General features: G+C 44.0%; 1 protein-coding gene across 4 annotated transcripts in view; it reads right to left on the minus strand.

The window, feature by feature from the left end:
• The window catches only part of ACAN (aggrecan), an 83,459-nt gene extending 69,637 nt beyond the window's left edge, over positions 1–13,822 (minus strand). For all 4 annotated transcript variants that reach the window (XM_083712383.1, XM_083712385.1, XM_083712380.1 and 1 more), the window contains exon 1: positions 13,445–13,822. The gene's annotated coding sequence lies outside the window, so the exon portion shown is untranslated. The remainder of the gene's footprint in view (positions 1–13,444) is intronic.
• Between the last annotated feature and the right edge of the window lie 5,712 nt (positions 13,823–19,534).

The following is a 19,534-nucleotide window of genomic DNA, read 5'->3' on the forward strand; positions in this document are numbered from 1 at the left end:
AATGTGCCAAGAAGAACCCCGCTTTCAGGCTGCCCCGCTAAATGCAAGAAGGTTGTGGCAGGACCGGCCCACACATGAGGCAAGGTGACATCACTGCCTCAGACGGCAGGGTCTATGGGGCAGCAGATACCAACGTTGATCTCCCCTAACACCTAGTTCCTGGTGTAGAGATCTTCCCTGACCCCTTCTTTCCTGGTGGGAAGGGGGCACCATTATAGGATTTCTCCTCAGGTTCCAAAATATATTGGGGCAGCCCTGGTCAGTGGGAACAGGGATGTTGGAGTGGGGCTGGCACACACTCCCACAATACCCTGTCTATACTTTGTTGCATGCATTCTCTGAATGCCTAAATAGAATACATGCTTCTTTTTCCAGTCAATTTTCTAGTAGGCCATTGCTCCTGTTTTGGACATAATTTTTTTAAAATTGATTTCACAGGTTTTACAAATTTACTTATATTTCAATGCATGTTTTTCTGAAAAATGTTGACTTCCCACCCTCACTTCCATGCCGTTTTTATTCCCACCTTATACCTACTGCTTTATATAACATACTTTGATCTAATCGCTGCTCCTGTTTTGTGATGTCTGGTTAGCCTTGTGAATATGAGTTTCTTGTGTTTCAGCAGCAGAGTATCTGCTTTGCATGTAAACAGTCCCAGGTTCAATCCCTAGCATATCTGGTTAGGGTTAGGAAAGAACCCTCCCTGAAACTTGGAGAGCCACTGTCCATCACTGGGCAATACTCAGCTAGGTAGACTAATGGCCTGGCTCAGTATGAGGCCGCTTCCTGTAAGTTACTTTTCTTCAGAGCAGCTGTGGGGAACCTCTGATCTACATGCCTACTTAGACCATATTGGCTAAGCCAGGCCTACCTGCCCTATACCTGATGCCAGGTGTGGGACAGGAAAAGGGCTGAAAGAGGGTTTGCAGACACCAGTGATGAACAGCACCTGCCAATACCTCTGTAAGGCCCCATACACAGTGTGTTTCAAGCCCCTCCAATAAGGCTGGAAGGATCTGTTAGTTTCTAGTTTTCCCGATGTTAAATTCAGTTTCCCACACTTTCACATCAATTAGCAGATTAAAAAAAAAATCTGAAGATCCACCAGCATTTTAGTGTGAATTTCTCCTAAAAAAAATTCCTATATGCTGTTTTGTCTAATGTACACATTTTTTGCAATGCAATCTCACCCAATGGATTTTTGTATTTCCTTTCCACCCTTATCTTCATTTTTAGGCACACTTTCCCCTAATATAAGCATGTTTTTGGTAAACATTGGTTGGGTGGAGAACTGCATCGTAAAATTCAGGTCGGTGCGCATTTTGAAGGATCGCTTGTTTCGTTTCTCATGGTGTGGATTTGACAAAGTTGACTTTAAATGTGTACTGAACCTAATTTTTTCCTCCTTCCCTACTCACCAATCAGGTGATCATCGGGGCTTCTAAAGTGCTGTGCCCAGGGCTTCCTAATAACCTATGATCACCTGATCTGTGGGACTTGCAAAGTGCAATGTTGCGCCTTTGTCCACCTGGTTTGATTTCAAACCACATGGACAGAAAATGACAACCTATTTTCAACTTGGCCCACAGTGAGTGGGGGAAGATGAATTTTTGACCAGCTGGCAAGACCCAGCTCTGCACCTCTGCAATAGAGTTTAAATGCTTGTGTGAGTAATGTATGTGTGTTGACTCTCGTATCCATGCATGCGTGTGTGTGTGTGTGTGTGTGCGTGCGTGCACACTAGAGCACTATGCTATGGGCATCATGTTATTTCACACACTGAAGCTTGTAAGGTATGTTCTGAACGGCCAACATTATTCAAATATATGTTTCCTTAACACCCTATTGACTTTGAAATAAATGGGAGAGGCTATTGAGGAGTAAACCAAAAAGCATAAAACAGGTGGGGAGAACCTTCAGCAATGTATAATGAGGCAGCCAGTCTTGGTGTGAGTGAAAATGACACAAATAACAGAAGGTTATTGATCTTAGCACCCTGGTGCTGAGTTCTAAGATCAAAGAACAACTGGGTTGTATCTAATGTAGCGCTAAGAGACTTTGACTTGTTCTTTTGGCAAAATGCTTTGGTGCCAGCAGAACATTAGTTGCACAAGAGAACACATAAGCAGTTTGCTCGTAGCTCTGTTGAGCAATAGATTATGTTACACCACAAGTGTCTGCTAGCACAACTGTTGCATTGGATTCCTCTGTTGTGCAGCATCAAAATTCATTCATCTGCTAGCTCAAGAGCCTTTGCGCTAGCAGACAGAGACCACTGGGCACCGCCCCTTATCTCCAAAGTTAACGGTGCTTAGATTGGAGGTAATGGTTCTTTACAGCTGATGTCATCTGAGATCAGGTGACTGACAGGAGGGTGTAAAGGTAAAGGGACCCCTGACCATTAGGTCCAGGCATGGCCTACTCTGGGGTTGCAGTGCTCATCTCGCTTTATTGGCCGAGGGAGCCGGCGTACAGCTTCTGGGTCATGTGGCCAGCATGACTAAGCTGCTTCTGGCGAACCAGAGCAGCACATGGAAACGCCGTTTACCTTTCCCCCGGAGCGGTACCTATTTATCTACTTGTACTTTGACTTGCTTTCGAACTGCTAGGTTGGCAGGAGCAGGGAGCTCACCCTGTCACGGGGATTCGAACCGCCGACCTTCTGATCGGCAAGTCCTAGGCTCTGTGGTTTAACCCACAGCACCACCCGCGTCCCGGCAGGAGGGTGTAGTTTGCCCCAAATAGCCTTGCAGGCAAAGGCCTTGTGGGTCTAATTAGGGCCAAGGGTTGGAGGCTCCCCACTGATGCTGTAGGGGACACAAGAAGTAAAAGGAAGGAAGGAAGAGGTGGTGGTAGCTACAAAAGGGCTAGAGATTAGAAGAAGCATTACAGGAATAAAAATGTCAAAACAATGCACTGTCTAAGGTAGCAGTGGGAAACCTATGGTCCTCCAGATGTTGTTGAACTACAGCTCCCACCAGCACCAAGAAGCATGGCCAAGGGGGGACCTTTGGCCCTCCAGATGTTGCTCAACAACAAATCCTATCTTCCCTGGCCATTGGCCACACTTGTTGGGGCTGATGGGAGGTGTAGTTCAGCAACATCTAGAAGGCCAAAAGTTCCCTTCATGTGGCCTTAGGAGATGTCATTGTTAGAGAAGCCTCAAAGAGACAGTACAACTTGGTGACAAAGCTGGAATTCAGGAGCACTGTGTCCTCAAGGCTCACTGAGGTCAATGCTGCTCTAGAATCTAATGACTATATCCTGTATGACTATATACTGAGTATAAGTTATCGATGGGCTCGTTGACATTTTATAAAATCACTGCCAAACTGGACAAGAAAAATGATGCTTTCAGAAGGGCAACACTCTCACAGTGTCTGGGAGATCGACTACAACTGACTTCCCCCGCCTCCAATTTGCCAAATCTAGAGCTGCCTCAGTAAGTAGTTCACTACACAAATGTTGTGGTTGAAATATTTAAATTTGGGCACCTAATACAAGCTCTGGGCGAACCTATATATGTCTATGATAACTAGCTAAATCATGGTAGCAGAGAGAATTGGAAGCTTATATGATTTAGGAATCAGGTGCTGGGAAAATGCATCCACAAAACATTACATTATAAATTTCTGCAGCAGGATGAGCAGCGACCAGAGAAGGCAATTACTATGGCCAGGTTGTATGAAAGGGTTCAAGAATAAAGTTGCCTAATGGCTGCTATGTGTGGTGACTGCAGATATGTCCATTAATTGTGTCACTCAGCAATGTAGCAATCACAAGGGATGCTGCACCCCAGGATACAAATCAGACAAGCTCTGATAATCTGGGCTGCCACTCGGGATGGGGGAGAAATTAAATGTGGTTTGCATTTAAAGTCATAACCGCATACAAAAATGTATTTATTAAGAGAATGCTGTAGAATTTCAAGAGGATTTTTTTGGAAAAAGAAATTGCTAAAGAAATGTGGAGAATTGAATTTTAAAAATGAGAAAGAGAGAGAACCAAACTGGACATTTGTAGCTTATTGTTTTAAATATTGCATAATTTTTTTTTAATGTTAATGTTGTGTTTTAATTGTTGTAACCCACCCTGGGACCTTAGGGTGAAGGGTGGGTAATAATATATATAATAATGATAATGTTAATGATAACTGAACCACTCCTGAGAGCAGTGTGGCACAACAAATGTTACTTGTTGATATTGCAAATAATAAAGTGGACATCGAACTTGGATTTCTCACAAAAAAAGCCAGAGGTGCAGACTAACTGCAGTCATGGGCCAACTGAAGACATTTTTCCGCCTGAGGCAAAGGACAACATGCCTTCCTTACCACCAGCACAGGGACTTCCTTTTAGCATGGGACAGCATCCGTCACTGCACCTAAGGGCAGTAGACTAACTTTAGGGACTCACAGGACAGATCACTTGGCTACACAGCTGCCTGCTTTATGACTCTCAGCATCTGCCACCTGAGGCATTTGTGCCACTCTGCCTCATGGTAGGGCTGGCCCTGGACAAACTTGCATGAGCTGCCTTGGCAACTGAAAATGAGGAGGAGGAAGAGGGCCTGGTTTATTTCATGAATTACAAAGGGAAAGGAAGTGTGGAAGTTAACAGGAAGCAGTCAGAGATGGTGACTGATACTGGGAGTGAAAGGAATTTTGCTAGTGCCAAACTTTACCACACTCTGTTTGCAAACACACAATTAAGGCTGTTGCCCACAAATAACAACAAAAAAACCACTTATGCTCAGCTCCATCCATTCATGTTTATGGGTTACTGGGAAGCACAGTTCTCATAGAAAAATACTGTTGTATGTTGGTCATGGGGAACATCTACTTGCCTAGAAGACTGCTTTTGTCGTACAGTGGTACCTTGGGTTACATACGCTTCAGGTTACATATGCTTCAGGTTACAGACTCCGCTCACCCAGAAATAGTACCTCGGGTTAAGAACTTTGCTTCAGGATGAGAACAGAAATCGTGCTCCGGCGGCGCAGCAGCAGCAGGAGGTCCCATTAGCTAAAGTGGTGCTTCAGGTTAAGAACAGTTTCAGGTTAAGAACGGACCTCCAGAACGAATTAAGTACTTAACCCGAGGTACAACTGTACTTATTTTTCAGAAGGGAGAGTCAGCGAATCAGATCACAAATGGAGTCTTTAGTTCTTAAAGACTCCAAAACCTAAGAATCTGAAATTTCTGTGTTCCTTCCTGGCAATTTCTGACTCTCTCTCCCTCCCCCCTCCAATTATGTAGGTATCTCAGAACCACTTTCTGGACTAAAATGGGCTTTTCTTAAACTGTTCTACGGTGACAGTGCCACCTTTTCAGCACCTGAAAATTGCAATAACCTAGGATCATTGTCTTGTCTATTATAACCTTCATGTACCAAACACTGAGGGACAGTGCTGTTGGACTAAGAGTCATTTTGCTACAGACTTAACCAGCTAAATCTTGTAAACCTGTAGTAAATGCCAGCTGCTCCCCTTTCTACTCCAGAGAAGCAGTGTTCACAGAATGAACATAAAACTCACTGGCATGTATGGTTCCTAAAACACTGTAATGCTTGCTTCTGAGGGACGTCATTTTGTGTTGTTGACTGATCACAAAGTACTCATACACCTGCTTCAACCAACTAAAAACAATGTCTTACCATCTTGCATTCAGCATCTCACTGGGAGATGACAACACTATGCTTGTATTATCAAACACAGCTTTAGGAAGCCCAACACAGTTGATTCTATTATTACATCTTACACTCTCTGAAATGGGGTGAAACTTCTTGTTAAGATTGTCAACATGTGTATTTTGTGGTTCAAGGCACTATCTCTTGGAAGAAAAGATATCAGTAGGATGTATTTCTCGCTATGCTGAAACATATTATTCAATCTGGCAACTGATCACACAGACAGTGCCCACCTAGTTGCACCCTTTCAAGCATGTAAACTGCTTGGAGGATTTTGTTGTTGGTGGTGTATACATCTTATTAAATAACCAATTTTGCCTCTGGCAAAATTTCCATCCATGAGGATGTTCTGTCAAGAGGTGAGCGGGTTGTTATGCCTGCTGCAGTTGCTATACCTGAATCTAAGATATGCAATTGATTGAAGGTGGCACATGATAAGATGTATCATGGGGTTCTATGGACCAAACAACTTCTTTGTGCAAAGTTTTATTGGCCAAATATAGGTTCCGATGTGGAACACTATATCAGGAATGTGCTGATTATGGATGGACCCAACCTTCACATGATGATCAACCAACAGGACCTCTTCAGTTAGCACACCATCCTTGGACCAAGCTAGGCATTGATGCTGTGGGACATGTACTCCAAACCTTGTGCTCAAGTCATTGATGATTAGGGCTGTGTACCAGATTTGGCCAAAGCCCAAATCTTGAACTGAATCAGGCTCAAATGGGGGGCTCCAGGCTTTTCCTGAGTTGGGTGGAAACAGCCTCAAATCACCCCACATTGGACTACCCAGAGTGATCTGGGGCTGTCAAGGGGCAGGAATGAGAGGCTGGAAGCCCCAGCATGTTCCACCACAGGGAATGGGCTGGGGAAGCACACTCCAGCAGGACTGAAACTTCTACTCACTAGCTGTTGAGCAAAGGATTCAATCCTGCAGGATGCAGGAGCTCATTCACAAGCACGTTCCCAGCAAGGAAGGAGGTACAGCATCTCCTTCCCCTCTCAAAACCCCATGCCTCAAATTGATTTGGGACTGGATCTGGGTTGGGTGTTCCTTCACTGTTTGACGAAAACCCTGAAAGCAGCTCACTGTGAAAGGCAGAACTGGAAAATAGAATTATTAAAGATCTTTATGGCCTATTGACCTACTTCATGCAGAGTTTCAGAGGAGACATTTCCCAGATTGCATTTTTCTTGTCAGATTCATACCAAACTAGGGTCAGGGTGAAATTTGATTAAGTTTTCATTTGAAGGCAAACCTACCTAATCGGCACTTTCTAAAGCAACACACAAACCGAAGCACAGTCGTCCTGTAAAGCTGGCACTTCTCCAGATTTTTGCAATGCAGTTCTTCAGTAAAGCGTGCATGTAAATGCATATATTAGTAAAAAAAAAAACATATCATACCAAGGGAAACTGCCTTGCAAAATTGCAAAGAAAAGAAAATGTATGTATTAGGAGAAATCTGCACAAAAATGCTGATCAATTTCATGAGACCTTTCAAAAATCAATCAATCAATCAATCAATCAATCACACACTGATGTGGAGAATGGAAGGCTGGAAAAATGAATGTTTCCCAAACTGACAGATGTGCCCATTAAAGGACAAAGTGAAACAACATAGTGATGCAAAACAAAGGGCTAAAGGACACAGCATCAGAGTTGTAGGCCTGCTTCCATTCTGGGGAACCACTGGCACTTCAGACATTGGTGAACTACAACTCCTATCTCCACTGGCCATTGACCATGCTTGCTAGGTCCAATGGGAGAAGTAGTTCAGGTGCCCCACAACCTGGTCAACATTGCTAGTAGGTGATAAATTTCAGCCAACCTGTAGACATGAGCACTGTGTGATTCTTAAGAGCAGATTGCATGCTTCCTTTGAGCATATGAACCCTGAAAATGGGAGCGTTGTAATTAGAAATGTTGAACATCTGCGAAAGGTCCCACCTCGGGTACCAGCTTGAGTATGTATGGAAGCATCCAGTGACAACAGGAGCAAGGAGATAGGGGAAGCAGAGGGTACACTTCTATGTCAAACCTACTCCAGGGAAGACGGCTATTAAGTGCATGAGCTATTCGGTGACCCTCCAGATTTAAAGTCCAGATTAAGTAGGATTTTAAGGATCTAGTTCATTTATATAAACATGCAGTTTAAAAATAAAAAATAATAATGTAAGAGTGGGCTTCAGTTTACTGCTGTTTTGATCTAATGTAGTGTATTCTCTTTATAGATACTCCTGATCTTCTACACCTCCCAGCAGTCTCTGTAAGGCAGGGGTGGGGATCCTTTTTCAACCTGAGGGCCACATTACCATTTGCGCAACCTTCTGAGGGCCACATGCCAGAGGTGGACACTGGGCCGGAGCAGAGCAATGAAAACGAATTTTTACCTTTATACAGTAGTCTAGTTTCTACACACACACCTGTCCCCAGTGCAGTTTTTTTCTAGAAAAAATGGGCCAGTACTCACCAGCAGCAGGGGGCGGGGCCAGCACATGTGGGAGGGGTGTGGCCTGAGGCCAAGGCTGGGTGGTGAAGGCAGGTGAACTGCTCGACACTGCCCTGCCTGCCCACCCACCTGCCGGGACATAAGAAGAAGAAGAAGAAGAAGAAGAAGAAGAAGAAGAAGAAGAAGAAGAGGAGGAGGAGGAGGAGGAGGAGGAGGAGGAGTTTGGATTTGATATCCCACTTTATCACTACCCTAAGGAGTCTCACTGTGGGTTAAACCACATAGCCTAGGACTTGCCAATCAGAAGGTTGGCGGTTCGAATCCCCGCAACGGAGTGAGCTCCCGTTGCTCGGTCCCTGCTCCTGCCAACCTAGCAGTTCGAAAGCACATCAAAGTGCAAGTAGATAAATAGGTACTGCTCTGACGGGAAGGTAAACGGCATTTCCGTGCACTGCTCTGGTTAGCCAGAAGCAGCTTAGTCATGCTGGTCACATGACCCGGAAGCTGTACACCGGCTCCCTCGGCCAATAAAGCGAGATGAGCGCCGCAACCCCAGAGTCGGTCACAACTGGACCTAATGGTCAGGGGTCCCTTTACCTTTAAGGAGTCTCAAAGTGGCTAACAATCTCCTTTCCCTTCCTCCCCCACAACAAACACTCTGTGAGGTGAGTGAGGCTGTGAGACTTCAGAGAAGTGTGACTAGCCCAAGGTCACCCAGCAGCTGCATGTGGAGGAGCAGGGAAGCGAACCCGGTTCACCAGATTATGAATCCACCACTCTTAACCACTACACCATGCTGGCTCCCATTGCTGCCCTGGTGAAGAGGCCTTCCCTGCCTGGCTTGGGAAGGTGGCAGCAGGGCTCCAGGATCCTGTCAGAGCATTGTGCCTCCTCCCCTAAGCTGAGCAAACACTTACCAGGCTTGGGGAAGGAGGTGTCATGCTCTGATGGGGTCTGAGAGCCTCCCCCACCTCCTTCCCTCTCCCTACCCCAGATGATACTACTGCATATTGTTGCGTACCACCAGAAAAAAAGCACTGCCTGTCCCTATCCTCTGCCTAGGCAAGAAACATTATTAGATTTCAAGGATACATTTCACCAAAGCGTAAAACACTCAAGGAGGGTGCAAAGCAGGGGCAGTGAGGGGGGTGGGTCTTGAGGGGAGATAAAGGGGTGGATCTAGTGGGCGGATCCAGGAAGGGAAAAGCCAAGGCAAAGGTTTAGCTTCAGAGCCTGAAGGATTGTTGCATCAGGGGGCCGAGCAAGGGCAGAATGTGGGAGGAGCCAATATAAATTAGGAGATTGGAAATTTGGAAAATTAGACAAGCCAGGAGAAGGAGTAGGAAGAGATCTGGCAGGGCCATTGCAAAGTCCTCAGTGTACTGTTTTCACCAGAACCTGATGCTTCAATGAAGAAAAAGTGGAATTTGCTCCGCTGGTTTATGGTTATTATTTTATTCCACCATTTCTTTGGGCTTGCCTGTACTTCCACTTGTCTCATGCCTAGAAAGCACAGGTCTGAGTGGTTTTGCCTTTGCTGTGCTGCTTTCCCCCAGAAAACACACTCTTTAGCAGTAAATCAGAACAAACAGCAATCTGTTGAAAAATGGATTGCCATTTGTTCTGATTTGGTGCTATACCATAAGTGTTCCTGGGGGGAAATGGCAGGGCAAATGGAGGTGTGAATAAGCCTTTTTTTACTTACCTGTCCCACCCCCTCAACCCCATTTTTCTTTAAGAATCCGGTGCTGCGTATTGGCTGGGTTGTGTGACCCAACAAGGCCAAAAACTAAATCCTTATTTTGTACACATCCAGTCTCTTTGTGAAATAAAGTTTAGGCCCCATATACATGACCCATGACTTCTTCTTTGGTCTCATGGACCACTTTCAGAAGAGCCAGTCAAAAGACTCACAACTTATGCTTGTCCTCTGTAGTAAGGATGCAACAAACAATATCCTACCTCAGTGACACTGGTAAGTATCTTTTTCATTGCTGTTTCAGGGCTGGTGCAAAACTTCCTCCCAAGACATTATGGTCACTGAAGTAGCAGATCAAAATTTAAGTCTTCAATTAAGGAGGGTATATAGTCCTCCTACCACTGTTTAATCCTGTAAGGTACGTTAGGCTGAGAGACAGTGACTGGCCCAAGGTCACCCAGTGAGCTTCATGTCTGAGGAAGGATCTGAAGTCTAGTTTTCCAGGTTCTAGTCTGGCACTCTAACCACTGCGCCACACTGGCCCTCTTCTTAAGTGCATCCCAATGATATTTATTAGCACAGACTATGACTTTTCTCCCATAGATACACATGGCTATTGTATACTCCTAGAAAGGTAACTGTGTTGGTTCATTTTACAGGTTCCTCAAGGTTCTTCAGTGCATTTTCTCCCAGGCATTTTGGGACAACGTTGCGATAGCAGTGGGACCTGCCTCTACTGCCACAGAGTTGCCTCCTATCTATTAAGACAAACCTGAAAGTGGGAAGGGGGAATTCAATCTATATGCACAGGGGCCAAAGACCTTAAGGGATCTCTCTATGCTTCCTCCTCATTCCAGTGATATACAATTTCCTAGTAAATAACACCATTTGGCTAAATTGTTGTTACCCTCCCAATAATCACTTCAAAGCACTAGTGGGCAATGCTGATGGATTTAACGATTGATTTTATAAAAGCACCTGATAACTTTTCCTGCTCGTCTTTACGATTTACACAGTCAATTTGGACTGACTTGTAGAAGTGAGCAATTTGCTTTAACCATTAAAAAAAACCAGATTATGTTCCTTCTGAGTGTTACCACTGTTGGAAGAAGTCTAAGAAGTTTTTTTTAAAAAAATAAATAAGACTAATAGAGCCATAGAGAAAAGAAACTTTCTAACTGGATAGGGTAGGGGGAAAATGTGAGGTTTTGGCAGCAGGTTAAAAATGCAAACTTCCATGAGTAATGAAGGGGTTGAAAGAAGAAGAAAAAAAGCCGTCTCCATGTAGAAACGACACTTTCTTTTCAACGTGAAACCACAGCTTGGAAAAATTGCACTTTCTGTGCATTCATTCAAAAGGAAGGCGGGTATTTAGAGATTCTAAGCAGATCCCTGGACTTTAAAAGAATGCCAAGTCACTGTAGACCTTGCAACAAACCATATTTCAACAGCAACAAATCCCTGTTAGCTGCCCAAGTCTATTGATTTTTTTAAAAAAAGGTTTATTTTAGAATGTAGGACAAACATACTCCCCCCTCCTTTCCCGCAGCCATTCATCCATCATTTGTACTAGTGTTGAGCTCACCAGCCGCACAATCCTATGGTAATTACAGCCTCTTTAACTACACAATCACCCTCACATATAATGGAAGTCACAGACAGATTATACCAGGAGGTGACATCAAAGTACAAACACATCCGATAATTCTTGGTTTTGCAGCATAGCGATTTTTGAATCTTGCTCAACAGCGGTGAGCTCTGTAATTTCCAGTTTTGCAGTACGGTTTGCAAATACATTATTAGCGAATCTATAATTTTGCTGTTTGGTATCAGTGCTTTGCTTTATGAGTCACGACTGACCAAGGCAGGCAGTGTGGGCTTGGGAAGTGGGCTGAGGACATGGGCTCTGATCCACGAAACTCACTTGATGACAATGGACCAATCCCTATCTCTCAGGGTGGCCTACCTCACAGAGTTGTTGTGAGGAAAAATTAGGAAGAGTCCATGCGCGCCACTCAGAACTCCATGGAAGAAAGAGTGAGAAGTGCCTATGTGATAAACTGAAGCTGTAATCCTAAACCCACTTAAAGGGGAGTAAACCCCATTGATTTCAATAGGATTTCCTCCTCTTGTGTAGATATGGTTAGGATTGCAACCCAGTCTAAAGTTAGGCTTGGCTATGGTAAATTCAGCCCATAGTCGTTGTGCACTGCTATTCCATATATAAATGCTTGACGCTTTAACTTGGTCTACATTTTTAAGCAAACTGTTCTGATGTGGACTTCCTAAACTAATAGGCATATTAGAATATAGTTGTCATTGCTTTTCACATTTCTCTGAATTTTGTTATACAATTCTTGGCTCAACCCCCCCCCCCCCCAAAAAAAAATTCCATGCTGTATATAAAGTGCTTTTTGGAAATAAAACATATACAAGAAATGCATTTTTAGAGTAAAATGCATACAAAATGCAGATTTGTTTCTGTGTTGCTGTTTTTTAAAAAATAAAAATTACAGAATGATGAGGAGGCAGGAGAGAACAGATTTATGAATGAACACATCTGAATGAACTAACACAGAGCAAAAATAGACTGGATACAATTTGTTCTCACTGAATTTAGCCAAAGCCATGGAAGCAAATTTCCTGAGGCAAGCTGAAGATTTGAAAAGATGGAGATGTACAAATGCTGTTGTTTCACAATTGAAAGCAAATAGTTGAATCCTGCTTTATGAATGGATTTCAGAAGCATTGATTACCGTACATTTGTCAGCATTCATTATCTCCTCATTTTCCCCTCATTCTGATTTATGTGGATTGTAAGCTCCTTGCAGGCAGGGACCCATCTATGCTGCTATTCCATGTAACTCTACAAGGTGCTGTAAGTATGATCATGGCATGGTATAAATAAAAATAAGATGATATTTGTCTGTGGTGGGGTAGGGAGGGACAATGACAGAAACTTTTTCTGATGGAAAACAAGAAGCTTGCATGATAAATTTTCCACTAAAGTGCCGTCTGTATTCAGTTGGCATAACTGGGGAGAGGGCTGGGCGGTTGACTCCTAACCCTACTCTACATCTTCTGCACCAGCTATTCTTTCATTATAAGCAGAGTCTGTTATTATTACTGTTTTACCAAGCAGACTAGGCAATGCCCTTCTTCGGACTATAGATCTATTTCCTTGAAATTTCAACAGACTGAGTTGCTGGCAGAGTCTGATCTTTTTCTTGGTTGCTTGGCAACAGTGGGCATCGCACACGCACATGCTTCTCTGACATGAGCAAACTTTTCTGGGGTGCAACTTTTTACAAGAAGTTGGGTGTCGAAACCACCCCATATTCTTGCATTCCTGCACATACATAATCCATTGAATCAGACTGACAGCTCATCTGGCCAGGGATGTGGTCAGCAAGAACCCTCCAGGAATTCTACAAGCATGGCATGAAACCTTCAACCCTGTTCAATGCTCCAAACATATGCCATTCAAAGGTACCACTGCCTTGGGATTCTAGGGGGAAACATCCAACCCCAACCCACCTTGGTTAAAAATAAAATACTTAACAGCAAAAAAAGGGAAAATAAATTGCTCATGCTTACCTTCAACAAATTCAGTGCTTCAAGAATTTAAGTCCCATACACCTAACAGAGCAATAAGGATTCTTGTGTGTTAAGAAAGAGGTTACAACGTCCGGCGATCCCTTGTAGATCCCCTTCACAGCCTCCAGATGAGATTTCCTGCTTTTGTTTTGTGGATAGATCTTTCCCCCCTCCCTGGTTTATTAACCTCCCAAGAAGAAATCAAAATTATTGGTACGTCAGGTTCCTTTCATGCAGTGGCAGCGAAAGCAGCAGCAGCAGCAGCAAGGTTGATTTTTTGGAAGGGGAAAAAAAATCAAAAGAGCGAAGGGGTGGGGGTGAGAGATTTTAAGCAACAGCCCACGTTGAGCTGCTACTGGCTGTGAAAAGAGACTTCCAGACTCCTCCTGTCCCTCCTTAGATACCTCTTGCTATAGCTGGCAGATTGCTAAAGGCACTGAATCCTCCTATGAAAAGTTTGAGTCAAGGTAGGCAGGAATCCAGGAAAAATAAGACAGGAGCTTGGGTGGGGAAGGGGAGGGTGGTGGGAGGCAGCAAAAAGACGGCTGTAAGAGAGAAAAAAGAAGCCAAACCTCTTTGGGGGGCAGAAGAAAAAGAAAGGATGACCAAAGTCCTGAGTAGGGAGAACAGGGAATTCGGGGGTTTTATTTTATTTTTTTAAAAACAAAACAACCGGTTGGAGGGAGGGACAGAGCAGCCAAACTATGTACCACGAGTGGTTGAAAGTAAGGAAGAATATAAGGAATGAGGTTGAAGAGAGAAACAGGACTTGTGCAAAAAATGGGGGTGGGGGGGGGGAGAGAGAATCAAGATATATCTAATTAAAATCTCTCAGCAAGACGAGTGGGTGAAAATGAGGGAGAGGGTGCCTGCAATGCAGTCAATAATGCTGCAGGCTGGCTAAGGTTGCTGTCAGGATAAATATTTGGAGCATCTTCCGTAGGGGGTCACCCAAATCATGCAAGGCAGGCAGAAGAGAGGAAAGTTCGGAGGATTCCAGTTAGGGTGCAATTGGCAGGCATCTGGCTACACAGACACAGAATATTAATTGGTATTCATTTATTGCATTCATACTTCACCTCCCTCCCTCCCCACAAGGAGTTCAAGGTGGCTTAAATGGTTCTATCCCCGCCTCCATTTAATCCCCACAATAACCTGTGAGGTAGATTAGTCTGAGAGGCTGTGACCTGGTTCAAGGTCATTCAGTGACCTTCATGGCAGAGTGGGGATTTGAACCCCGGTCTTCCAGGTCCTAGTCTGACACCCTCACCACTACACCACACTGCCTCTCCAGTGGGAAGACACTGGCCAAGCAGCCCATGGGTACTTCTGCTGAGGTTACCATTCAGTTTGTCCTGTCGTGTGCTGGTCCTGAACAGAACTTAGTGGGAAATGGTACCTTGCTAGGAAGATGTAGCAAGAAGGGAGCAAGAAGAATTAGTGCCATGTATATTGTGATGGATTTGTGAGCGGGGACTTCCCCTGAAACCCTAGAAATTAATAAGTGGTAGGATTTTGATTATTTGAGATGTGGGAAGGGAGAAATACAAGCCACAGGGGAATTCTTGAGCCAGCCTATGCAAAACCACCTGGTCATTGGCAATGCAAGGGAGCTGTCTTCGCCCCCACCCCTTGCCCTGAGATGTGAACAGAGAGTGAGGCGCCAGGGTAACTGGGTGTGAGGTGACAGGAAAAGAGAGCTTTTAGTAGGGTGTTCTGGAAAGAAGAAGGAAGAAGAGAGACTGGGGTCCATCTTGGGTAGGTTGGCTGAAGGCTGGCTGGGAGAGATGGCTTGGACTCCAGGGCTGCACTGCCGTGGGGTGCAAACCCCTCTTGAAATGACTATGCCGTAAGATCTGGATCCCCTCCATGCAGACTGAAGGTGTAAATTGATGAACAAGCCATATTTCTAAAAGCTATGACAGTCTCTGCTGTGTCTGAGTTCTCCAAAGGAACACAGATCCTGGATGAGTGCCTGGAACCCCCAGGAATCTTGCAGAGAGTGGGGCGGCGCATGACTTTTGTAACAATATATTTATTTACCAATGTTCTTTATTAGAGTTCAAGGACACATTCCAGCCAGGCAAAAACATTTCGGGGGGGGGGGGTGTGAGGCAGGGCCAGTGAGGGCTGTGGCCTGGGGAGAGTTCTGAGGGGCAGATAAAGAGTACTATCCCTGTTCTATACCTTTGCAGTTACTATTTTCTAAAACAAATGAATCAATGAATGAATATGGTTGGAAGCGCCATACTTGTGATGGACGGAAAAGTGGCAACAAATGCTTCAGTGAGAAGCAACTGGAAGGACCACTGTTCATTTCAGTTGAAATACATATGTTGGTGTGTTTTAAGTAGTTAAATGTGCACATTTTTTCATATGTGGCGGACTTGTAAAAGGGTAAAAGAGTATTGGGAAATGATCCATAATGAATTGAAAAAAGCGTTAAAAAGTAATCCCCCCCCCCCCAAACCAGAGTCCTTTCTGTTGGGGATAATTCAGACTGAAATTCCCAGGTGTCAAAAAAGGTTATGGGTTACTACTGTGGCCCATGTTTCGTTAGCCCAAAAATAGAAAACGAGCGAGGTCCCAACCAAAGAAGAATGGCAACTTAAGTTGACAGAATATGCACAGCTTGCAGACTTAACATACAGAATAAGAGAACAAGAAGAGCACACATTTAAAGAAGATTGCAAAATTTATTGAATATATGGGAAATAATTGTGTACAGCTGAAAACGCTGGCAGCATTAAGATAAACACAACAGTGTAAACAAGTTTTGAGGGATGTAATAATGGAATAAAAATGGTATAAAAAGGTAAAGGGACCCCTGACCATTAGGTCCAGTCGTGACTGACTCTGGGGTTGTGGTGCTCATCTCGCTTTATCGGCCAAGGGAGCCAGCATACAGCTTCCGGGTCATGTGCCAGCATGACTACGCCACTTCTGGCGAACCAGAGCAGCACACGGAAACGCCGTTTACCTTCCCGCCGGTATAGTTTTTGTTAAATATGCAGGGATTTATTATATGTAAAATGAACCATGGAAAGAGAAGGGAAGTCACTGATATCTTAAGGATGTAAAATGAGTATTTTAAATTGTAAAACAGAAAATAAAAATATTGTAAAACAGAGCCACCAAGAACTGCAGAGTTTCAATACAAGGACATGGGGGAAAGCTACCTTAAAGCAGGATAGAGTATTTCTCTGTCAAGACCAGTATTGACTATAATGATTCACAGCAGCTCTCAAGGGTCTCAGACAGAGGGTCTTTCACATGCTACCTGACCCCTTTCACTGAAGATGTCGAAGGCTGAACTTTCTGGATGCAAAGTATAATTTGTGCTGAAGAGACATTAGCAGTTTGTTGACACTCAGCTCTTCCCTCTTGTTTTGATTTTCGGATCCCGTTGATTTAATTCGCAAGGTTTATATACCACTTGATTGTCATGAAACCTCTAGGTGCTTTACCAAAGGAAGGAAACAATAAAATGACTGGTGAAAAGCAACTATTAAACACATTCAAAACATATTTAAAATCATCAGTGAGCTAAGAAACCAAATAAAAACTCATCAATATTCTACATGTCTGGATAGGCTTTTCTAAACAAAAGCACTCGATAAAAACAGTACAGTGGTACCTCGGGTTACATATGCTTCAGGTTACATACGCTTCAGGTTACAGACTCCGCTAACCCAGAAATATTACCTCGGGTTAAGAACTTTGCTTCAGGATGAGAACAGAAATTGTGCTCTGGTGGTGCGGCAGCAGCAGGAGGCCCCATTAGCTAAAGTGGTGCTTCAGGTTAAGAACAGTTTCAGGTTAAGTACAGACCTCCAGAACGAATTAGGTACTTAACCTGAGGTACCACTGTACCGTAAAGGAGACTGCCTTAAGTCAAGAGGCAGGATTTTTTAGAGTGGGGCTATGACCAACCTAAAATATTGATTCCTTACAAACGCTCACCGAGTGTTATGTGGCAGTTCCACAGATCATAGAATCATAGAGTTGGAAGAGACCAACATACCAACATGATGTTCGAAGCCACAGTCCTGAGATTAATAGTCTCATTCTCTACCAGGTTGGAATATTATGAGGTAAGGAGATCTCGCAAGTAAACTAGTCCCAAGCCGCTATGTACTTTATATGCTAACACCTTTAATTTCCACCAGTAGCAAAATGGCAATCAGTGCAGGTCTCTGAGCAGACGTGTCATATGCTGACAGGTCTCTCTGGCCAGCAATCGTGCTGCAGCATTCTGCACTAATTGCAGCTTCTGGATCAAGGGAAGCCCCACATAGAGCACATCATAGGGAGGTTCTGAAGAAGATAAGGAGTCAGTGTTTGGCATTATTGCTGGAGGAGTGGATAGGGGCAAACAAACAGCAACTTAATCCAACCAACGCGATAGAGGAAAAATTTGGTACAGTTCATATTTTAATGCAAACCTATCTAATTTGCGTTTTCTGAAACAATATGCGAACTGTAGGAAAGCCATCCTTTGAAATTCTCACTTCTGTAAATGTTGTGAGGTGCTTCTCCAGCCAACTAATGAAAAAATAAGAATAAAATGCATATATTAATGAAAACAACGTATAAAAATGCATTGTATTGGGAGAAACTGCTTGCAAACGTGGGTCCAACTGCATAGAAAGACGGATATGTTCGGAGAAATTTGCACTAAAATGCTGACAAATTTTCACGAGGGCTTCGGAAAACATCTGCTGCAAACTGATGCAGAAATTTAGAGAGAGGAATTTAGGAATGAGAAATGGACAGAAGCCGAAATTGACAGATTCACCCACCCCTGTCCAGCCAGTGAAATGCTCTTGGCTGGGGTTCTGTTGATCTGAGTGCCCATTTTCAATCTGTTCTCTGTTGAATTGCATTCCCCTCAAAGATCACATTCACAAGTTTGGGGAGGGGAAGGAAGGAGTTACTCCTGAAATCAGCATTGGTACCAGATGTCCAAGTGGCAGCAGCAGGGCTTTTATTCAGTGCCAGCTGGTGCTTCAGCTGTTGCCTTTTCTAAAAAAAACCCACACCTGGCCATACCCAAGCTTCATGCCCACCCTGATTACTGCTACTTTAGATTACTAAAACGGTCTTTGTGTAGGGCTACCCTTGAAGACAGTCTAGGAACTGTAACTGCCAGGATTTTGACAGAGACTTGGCTCATGTCCACACCACACATTTAAAGCACTTTTGTACCACTCTAACAGTAGTTTTTTAAGCATGCTGGGAATTGTTAGGAGACCCTCCCCCCAGAGCCACAATTCCCAGACCTCCAAATATTCTGCAGACCTTGCCCATCTGAACAGTTTCACGAACTGAAAATAACTTGTGGGTCAGTGCATTGTTATCATATGGGGCGGGGGGGGGGCAAAGCCCTAGAAATTAATAAATGGTAGGATTTTGATTAATTGGGATATGGATGAAACTACAAGCTGCAGAGTTGTGCCAGATAGGAAATCCCTGGGCTGGTTTATGCAAACCAACTTGGCTGGCCTTGTGAAGAGCAGCAAATGTATTAATGGGGTTAATGGGCCAACTGAGAGGAATATTTTGCCTTGGAGAGGAAGGAGGAGGAGAAAGACTGGGATCCATCTTGGGCAGGTTGACTGAAGGCTAGCTGCATTGCTGTGGGGGGCAAGCCCCTCTTGAAATGACTATGCTGTAAGATCTGGACTCCCTCCATACAGAATGAAGGTGTAAATAGGTGAATAAACCATATTTCTTAAAGCTACAACAGTCTCTGCTGTGTCTCAATTCTCCAAAGGAACACAGACCCTGGATGAGTGCCTGGAAACCCCTGAAATCTTGTTACCACTCAGAAGAATCACCCAACTTTTGTAACAGCATAATGCATGGAATTCACTGACAATAGGTATAGTTAGGGCCACCACTTTTTTAGATGGGTTTAAAGGGGAATGGTTAGACAAATTCGTGGAGAAAAGGCTAGCAATGGCTATTTGGAACCTCCTAGTATGACTATGGAATACCAGTGCTGGGTAGCAATGGCACAGGAGGACCATTGCCTTCATGCCTACTGATGGGCAGCTTAAAGGCATCTGGTTGGCCTCTGCTTCTCTA

Source organism: Podarcis gaigeae, assembly GCF_964106915.1.
Source record: "Podarcis gaigeae genome assembly, chromosome: 14".
NCBI lineage: Eukaryota > Metazoa > Chordata > Lepidosauria > Squamata > Lacertidae > Podarcis > Podarcis gaigeae.